This window comes from Piliocolobus tephrosceles, chromosome 7, assembly GCF_002776525.5.
Source record: "Piliocolobus tephrosceles isolate RC106 chromosome 7, ASM277652v3, whole genome shotgun sequence".
NCBI classification, from domain to species: Eukaryota; Metazoa; Chordata; class Mammalia; order Primates; family Cercopithecidae; genus Piliocolobus; species Piliocolobus tephrosceles.
This window is the reverse complement of record NC_045440.1, coordinates 127,403,744-127,413,209: the sequence shown is the minus strand read 5'-3', so window position 1 is coordinate 127,413,209 and position 9,466 is coordinate 127,403,744.

Below are 9,466 nucleotides of genomic sequence, written 5' to 3'. Positions count from 1 at the left end.
GGAAGTGGGAAAGGAAGGTGATGAAAGATGGGACTGGAGAAGTAGCCAGGATGTGGCCATGGAGCCATGCTAAGACCTCATCCTGGGAAATTACTTGCCCCTGGGCGCAAGAATGAACATGGGCCACTGCCAAACCCAGGTCTCCTGCCCATGGTCCAGCCTTTCTCCATTGCTGTGCATCAAGAAAGTCAGAGCCACATACTGATTACAACCACAGCTGTCCGGTTCCAAAGCCCACTCTGCCTCTTACTCACTGGATGAACCTGAGCAGCTTCCTTAACCACTTTGTGGCTCAGTTTCCTCATCTGTAAAATAGTAATAATACCTACATCATAAGGTTGTTATGACAATAAAATGAGTTAATATATATGAAGAATAATTATATCAGTGTCTGTCACTAGATGCAAACTAAATAAATGTTGGCTATTACTATTAGTAGAGGAGAAACAGATGCAATATTACCTGTCATTAACCCCTTTATCAGTGCATGGTGGTCAAATGCATTTCTGAAGCAACAACTTGCTGAGAGAGAATGAGACACAAGACAGCAGCAGAAGCTTTGACAAAGGACAGATGACCAGAAATGTCCCAGGAGGATGAGGCAAGAAGACAGGTAGACCATTCCTCGGCATGGAAAGAGGAAAAAAGAGAAAATCCACACTGCCATAGCAAGGTATCACAAACAGCATGGGCTAAACCAACAGAAATTGATTCCTTCACAGTTCTAGAGGCTGGAAGTCCAGAACTAAGGTGCTGGGAGGGCTGTGTTTCCTCTGAAGGCTCAAGGATGGAATCTCCCTTCTCCTCTTTCTCACTTCTGATGGCTCCATCAGTCCTTGATGTCCTGTGGCTTGCAGCTGCATCACTCCAGTCTCTGCCTCCATCTGTACATGGACTTCTCTGGATCTCTCTGTTGGTTCTTTTCTCTTTTTTACTCTAGTTGGATTTAGGGCCAACCTTAATGCAGGCTGGTGTCATCTTAACTAATTGCATCTGCAAAGACTCTATTTTCAAATAGTGTTCCATTCTGAGGCTCTGGGTGGACACAATTCCACCCACTGCAATGCCCAATCTCTGGGGCTCAGGTGAAAATGTATGCAGCAGATGGAACAGCAGAGAGGAAATGAGGGGGAGGGGACAGCAAGGCCAGCCAGGGCAGGGATTTCCAAGCTGCCTCACTGCAGGGTCGGCCATTCCCAGCACCAACGCTGGGGGTTCCCTACACTCTGCTTGTATCCTTGTAAATAGTACCTCTTCTAAACTTCTCTTCCCATTTGAGCCTGCCATCTTTTTCCTCCTGGGACCCTGGCTAATACACACATCATTATAGCAGCATCTAGGATCCCCTGGCCCAGAAAAGCTGAAGCAAACTACCATGAAAGAATTCTAGAACCCTCCACAAGGCCAAAACAGCCTGCACTGTGGATGACAGCAATTCTGCCTCTGCCTTTCTCTTCCCTCTGTCCTTCCCCAGGCACCTCCCCAGCCACACTGTGTGACACTGGAGAGGGACTGTGGCTTTGGGGCAGAGGACCTGTGTGGATCCCAGAGCTGCCCCTTAGCAGCTTTGCGGCTGGGAGCAAGTCACTTACTGCCTCACTTTCCTAATCTGCCCCATGGGGATAATCGCAACTCCATTCTAAGATTGGAGGACCATTTAGAGGGATAATATGTCCCAACTTCTCTGACATACCCACCCAGGAGAACACCATTACTCAACTCTGCAGCAGCACACACATGGTGTTCTTTGTGAATGGCACCCAGGCACCCGGGCAGAAGTGGCAACACGGCACTAAAGCACAGTGGTGTGATTTGTAGTGCACACAGCCCTCCTTTTCCACTTCTCCAAGAGCTCCAAAGGGCATGCACTGGTCTTTCCCAGTGTTGCATGTCATAGGAGCTCACTTAAAAATATATTTAAAAAACCATGTGCATGCCATGCTCTGAATGTATCCCCCCAAAATTCACAAGTTGAAACTTAATTACCAACATGATTGTATTAAGCATTGTAATATGAAGTATTAAGAGGTGAGGTCTTTAAAAGGCGATGAAGTCATGAGAACAGAGCCCTCATGAATGGGATTGATGACTTTATAAAAGAGTTGCAAGAGAGCTGCTTGTCCTTTTTATCCTTCAATCCCTGACACCATGTTCGTCCCCTCTGGAGGACGCAGCAAGAAGAAATCATCCCGGAAGCAGAGACTGAAACCTCACCAAACATTGAATCTACCAATGCCTTGTTCTTGGACTTCCCAGCCCCCAGAACTGTGAGAAATAAACTTATATTGTTTGTAAATTGCTCAGTCTGTAGTATTTTGTTATAGCAGCAGGAACAGCATAAAAGGACCCGAACAGACATCAACCTGAATCTACCATTATTTTGTCCTCAAATGTCCCTGTCTCACAATTCTTATTCAACAAACACGAGTGAATAAGAATGTTTACTGTGTGTTTACTGTGCACACAAGGCCTTGTGTAAAGTTTCAGAGACTACTTAAAAACCAAGACTTGCTCTCAGCTGATTCTCTGGCCACTAACTAATGCCTGGATTCCTCCAGGCTGTGATATGCCTGCATGACACTGCTTGTTTGCCCCCACTTCCTTCTTTTGAGGCAGCCTGTAAAGCTGAATTCAGTTCAACATCCATGGAGCATCTCCTGGAGTCAGCCCTGGGCAAGACACAGGGAATGCAAATGTCACAGCACGGCCCCACCTCTGTGCTCCTGCACTTGCCCATCCTTCTGACCAGAAGGCTCTTTCCTGGCTTCTTACCATTGCTCATGCCTTCTCATTATTCATATCTCAGCTCAAATTTACCTCTGGCTTTTAAGGGTTTTTTTGTTGTTGTGGTGGTGGTGGTGGTGGTGAATTATTTAATCAACTTTATTTTTTAGAACAGTTTTAGGTTCACAGCAAACTTGAGAAAAGGTAGAGCGTTCCTACACACCCCCAACCCCCACACATGTACAGCCTTCCCCATCATCAATATCCCTGCACCAGAATGGTTCACTTGTTAAAACTCAATGAACCTACACTGACATGTCATTATCACCCAGATCCCATAGTTTTTATTATGGTCCACTCTTGATGTTGTACATTCTATGGGTATGGATTGATGTATAATGACATCTGTCCACCACAATAGTATCATGCGGAGTTGATTCACTGCCCTAGAAATCTTCTGTGCTCTGACTATTCATAAACATTATTTTAGAAAGGCCTTTGATCACCCTATCTAAAAGGGTGATCTTCCCATTTCCCTGTCATTTGTTTCATATCTATTTTATTTCCTTTAGAATACTTGGCACTATCTTAATGTTTCTTATTTTTGTATTGTGCTTATTATATGATACTCCCACTCTACCAGCTCTGTGAAGACATCTTGTCTATCCTGATCAACAGCTGTGTTCTCAATGCCTAGCATATGGTCAGTGCTCAGTAAATATATATGAATGAATAAACCAGATAGATGTGGGCCCTGTTCCCAAAGAGAAATCGAAACCTCTGCACCCAACCAAGTAAGCACATCTCCATCTAGTTCTAACCCTAACTCTACTCTTCACTAATCACTCCGATTTCATTCATTCAGGGGCCTCTAAGACAGATGGACATCAGTGAGCCAGGCAGCTGAGGGGCTTCATGTAGGTTTGCTCTTTTGGCTCGCTCCTTTGCTCTAAACAAAAACAAACAAACCTACGAGATAGTGAATCTATCTCAAAATATCTTAGGGCATCAGGGACTTTATTAAAAAAAAAAAAAGTATGTGGTTTTGTGGGTCAGAGTTCCAGGGCAATCCCTTTAGATGAGCTCCATGAATATGCTCAATCGGCCCCACCAAGAAGGGAACCTGTGACTCGTTTTGCTCTGACACAACTGGAGAAAACAGAACCCATAATCCATGCACTGATGGTCTGTTGGGACCTGTGGAAGAAATTGTCTCTTCTCCCCAGTAAGAGGAGGCTGACTCAGCTCTTCAGGGACCTTCAGGCTGCCAGGTCAAGGCCCTTATTAAAATGGGCCACACAGGGTTTGGAGAGTTGAAGCTTTACCCTTTCACTTTCCTTTGTGTTGGTCTAAGATGGCTGGGAGGTAGCACTAAAGTTTGCTTTTTAAAAACTCATCCCTGGGAAGTCTACATTCTCTGGGCAAAAAGCCCACTTATTTAGAGGAAAAAGAATATTCTCTCAGTTTCACTTTTGGAAATAGGAACTCACTCTTTATTCAAACTAAATATCATGTAAGTTAATACTCAAGAGCCTTAAAGGAAAGTCAAACTTAGAACAAAACTTAGAACATCAAAACAAAGAGAACATGTGCCCATTATTTGCCATAGGTGAATTGGGTACATTCTGCATTCTTGCCTTTCATCCCAACTCCCTAGCATCCCGCCATTCCACCCTACTCTCATGAAGATTCATCAGGAAGACAACTACATAGAGAAAAACCATTTTTTCTCCACAGAGGGTGAGGACTTTTTTTAGTTCCCTCTTTCATTCACTTTTTTGAAATGTCAGTGTGTTTTATGAAAAAACATTAATATCCCCAAGTGGGGAAAAGATATTATTTACATCTCTTAGCATTGAAGTCTAACAAAACAATCTAATTAAATAAATAAGCAAAAGATAACTCTCAAATTACTCCCCCGGTAAACAGTCACCATTGCACATGACTTGTCATTGCAACAGACATGATTACTTACAAGAGATCTTTCCCAAGGGGAAGGGTTTTGGGTTAAGCTGCAGGTGACATGCAATGAAGCTCAGCTTGCACAGCATCAAGTAACAGGCCAGGGGAGGTTCTAGACCTCAACTGGATCCAGTTATGTATATTAGGCAAAGCTCCCAGAATTGCATCATAATTAATTGATCATCAGATGTCAGGCAGGAAATCCAGGGTCTCTATTTACATGATAGGAGCACAGCCATCATCTTGCTTTTAAACAAACCAGTGCAAGGAATCAGAGACAATACTGTGTATTCACCATTCCATTTCCTTTCCCTGGGTACCCAAGAAGGCGGCTTTCCCAGACTCCCTTGTGGTTGGGTTGGGCCTTTGCGGCTGAGTGCCGCAAAATTGGGGACATGGGCTGAAGTGATAGAAACCACTTTAAGGCTGTCTGGCCATAAAATATCCTGGGTCAGCTTCCTTGATTTTTTTCCTGCCCCAAAGCTCAGTGGGTACTGGGTAGTGGGACCACTCAGTGGGAACTGGAGCCAATAAGTTCTCTTTTCCGCAAAACTGGGAGATCAACTTCCATCACTGCTTGTCCCACTAAAGTCCCTCAAGATATTAACCTCAACTGAATAAACTGAACTTGAAGAAATGGCTGCTGTGGACAGAGGACATAAACAAGGTGCTGAGATAAAGCCAATTCCTGTGGATTGCCAGTTAAATGTCATGAAAAGGGGGGGAGTTAAATACAGTGGGAGTTAGAAGAAGGCTCAGTTGGTCTGTCAGTTGGTCGATCAGCTCGTCAACCAGTTAATCAGTTGGTTGGTTGATTTGATGAAGGAGAGCATCTGGAAAGAGTGGAGGGAAGTTGGGAACTGGGAGTTGGTCAGGGAAGAGGGGATGTCCATGAGAAATTTACCAAGAAAATTAATTTGGGGGACGCTTTCTCTGAGAACTTTAGGGATAATCATAATTTTCAAATAGCTTTAAAGTGACGCGATCTAAAGCTGTGTTGTAACTCTCTTAATTTACCTCCAATCCTTCAGTAGAGTTTGAATCTTGGAGGCAATGTGATGGTGAACAGGGGACAGCATGATCAGAAGTGCTGCCTGCCCCCCAGCAACCTTAACCCATGGCAATAAGGCAGCATCCAATGGACAAACAGCTTCCGAGATCCAAGAGATGCCTGGCAACATGTGTTCCCTGGCAAAGCTGGGAGTGGAGGGAGAGCACACAACCCTGAGAGATGTGAGGTTAAACCTCCATTTTCCCAACGTATACTTCAGTGAGTGAATGTGTGTGAGTGTGAGTGTATGTGTGTGTGTGCATGCACAGGTGAGTGTTTCCCATCGTAGCAGACAAATACACATAAGATATTAGTGGCACTGGGATTATTTTTAAGTGATGTCAAATAACATTGACTCTGGCCAGGCACGGTGGTTCATGCCTGTAATCCCAGCACTTTGGGAGGCCAAGACGGGTGGATCACGAGGTCAGGAGATCGAGATCATCCTGACTAACACAGTGAAATCCCATCTCTACTAAAAATATAAAAAATTAGCCAGGCGTGGTGGCGGGCTCCTGTAGTCCCAGCTACTCGGGAGTCTGAGGCAGGAGAATCGCTTGAATCTGGAAGGCAGAGCTTGCAGTGAGCTGAGATCGCGCCACTGCAGTCCAGCCTGGGCAACAGAGTGAGACTCCATCTCAAAGTAAATAAATAAAGAAAGAATATTGAATCTTTTTTTAAGAAAGGGTTTTACTTCGTTGCCCAGGCTGGAATGCAGTGGCACAATTAGAGCTCACTGCAGCTTTAAACCACTGGGCTCAGCTGATCTTCCCACTTCAGCCTCTGGATAGCTAGGACTATGGGAGCAAGCCATCACACCCAGCTAATTTATTATTTTTAAATTTGTGTAGAGATGGGGTCTTGCTATGTTGCCCTGCCTGGTTTGGCCTATTGAATCTTATGATAAGAAAATTATTAGGCACTGTCTTTCTCCCTTGATCCTTGTGGTTACATCAAAGGGAAAGTTTCATTTTGGTGCTACTATATCCTTAGTGCTTAAACATTTGCTAATCTCACCTTTTAACAGAGAGAAAGTAGCCTCAGGCAAAGAGCCTAGCCAAGGCCAGGGAATAGAGCTGGAATCTATTAACATTGTTTTGTTCTCAATGTTTTCACTAAAAGTGAAAACATTTTTGTAACTAAAATATTGGTTTTCTATTTTTAGCAGTGACAAAGTTTTCTTTTAAAATAAATACAGTTAAATATAAATGTTTATAAAAAGGAATAGGAAAAATAGTATTTGGACAAGGCAAAAAAAGTATTTTATTAACATACACACAGTTCTTGTTACGTGCCAAGCACGATTCCACATGCGTCATAGCTGTTAACTCGTTTATGCTCAGGATAAGGCTCAAGGGTAAGGAAACTTACTCAAGGTCACACAGCTAGTGCAGCGCAGGGCCTGGAGCGAGCACTAACGGTCATCCTTCTCCTGAGATACTACTTCTACCCCCAGCCTCTCACAGTAGAAGTGACAGAAGTCAGAAATTATTGAAGTAGGGACAGTGGTGGCTCTCTGAGAGGTGATGGGTACATCAGAGGCTTGGGCCACAATGATGAAATTTGGGTGTTAATCAATTGCCCAATATTTAACTTACTCCTACCCAGAAATAGCTGCAGCCTCTCATGACTCTGACTCAGTGAACTCCTGCTTACACTTGACCATGAAAGAGTTAAAAAGCATATTTGGGAGCAAAAAAAAGTCTCAGATGAGTCCCCCAATTTTCCCTGCCCTGATTCTCAGTAGTTAGCCAGCATAGCACGCGTCTTCCTGCCTCTCCTCCAGCCTGCGTCCATTCTGGGAGGCTTTGGAACTGGGACATATCACATTACTGTAGGGCCCCTTCCCTTCTTCCAGCTGTTTTTAATTGTAAGACTTGCCCTCTCTGGGAGAGTGACACACGGCGACTTAACAATTTTAAGCCTGACTTCTTAAAGGAGACCCTCCATCTTATTAGAATAAAACATTAAAGCAATCAGAGCATGCGATTGTTCACAATGCCAAAAAGATTTCTATAGAGCTCTCTCCCCCATCCTCCTTTTTTCATTGTATTTAGAATGATAAATCGACTTAAGTAAAGAACCACAATAATTTATCAGCTTCTACTATGACTGGTGATTCTTTTTCATAGTGATAAAAGCTTTTCTAGGGAAGGAAAAAAAATCAATCTCACTGGAGTTAATAATTTCTTTTTTTTTTTTTTTTTTTTTTTTTTTTTTTGGAGGGACTGATGGAGGAGCTCAAGTTGAAGCTTATTTCACATGCATATTCCAGTGGATTTTTTGAACGATATGTTATGGAGGAATCTTGTAAAAATGCTAATCTGAGTCCTGAAAGACGTAGATTCAAGCAAGATGAGGCCACCAGTGAGAGTTCTCAGAGAACAGTTCCCCAGACTGCCTCTCACAGCAGCAGAGGGGATGACGGCTTTCTCATGCACACCGCTGGAAGGTGTTTGCCATGTCCCCCCACCTCATCTCATTCGATGCCAGTGCTGCCAGCTGCAAGCTCCCAAAGCCCCCACAATTCCTTCTGAGCCCCACCTGGGCCCAGAGAACCCAGGCATGAGAGTCCAGGACCTTCACCATTTTATACAGAAAAATACCATCAACCAGAGAAAATTATTTTGCTATTTTGGAAGCACAGAGGAAATAGGACATAGAAAGATATGATTAACGGAGGAGGGTTGGACAAAACCATGGTGGTGAACAAAAAGAAGCCTCACACTTCCAGACAAATCTGGTGAATCAGCAATAATTTAAAAATAAATGAAAGGATGACTCTTGAGTGACGTTTGCCAAGTGCTTTCATGTGAATTTCATCATTTTGACCCATGAGTAAACATTTGTATGGTGTTGTAGTGGGCACCAGACATACCAGGAGGAGGAGGAAGACCCAGTCCATACCTAGGGAAGTTGCAGACCAGTGTGGGTGAGGAGGGAACTGGACAGCAAATAGGCAGTTATGAAGCTCTGAGTGCAGAATGCAGGCGAGCAGGGAGGAGGGAATGGCCAAGCCAGCCTGGGGGCCTCGGGGCATGGGGTTAGGTAAGGTTCCCTTAGGAAGTAACATGTATTCTGAGTTTTAAAGAATATGCACAGCTTTCACCCACAGAAATGTTAACAGGGACCATTCTCAGTTCTAAGGCTATATCAGTGAATGAGTCCCTGCCCTCATGCAGCACATATTCTAGATGAGAGAGAGAAAGAGAGATCATAAACATACACTTATGGCATGTCAGCCCCATAAGCACTATGGGGAAAAAAAATCAGAGTAAAGGGAAAAGAGAATGATGGGGTGAAAGTGTAGAAGGAATTGCTTTTTTCTATAAGGTGGTTAAGGAAGAACTATTTGAAAAAGTAAGCTGGGCACAGTGGCTCATGCCTATAATCCCAGTAATTTGGGAGGCCGAAGTGAGAGGATTGCTTGAAGCCAGAAATTTGAGACCAACCTGAGCAATGTAGTGAGACCCCAGCTCTACAAAACAAAAAAACAAACAAACAAACAACGTAGCCAAGTGTGGTGGCACATGCCTATAGTCCCAGCTACTTGGGAGGCTGTGGTAGGAGGATCCCTTAAGCCCAGATCGAGGCTGCAGTGAGCCATGATCATGCCACTGCACTCCAGTCTGAGCCACAGAGCAAGACTCATCTCAAAAAAAAAAAAAAAAAAAAAAGTGACATTTAAATAGATCTGAGTGAGGGAAAAAGCAAGCCACAAAGAGTATC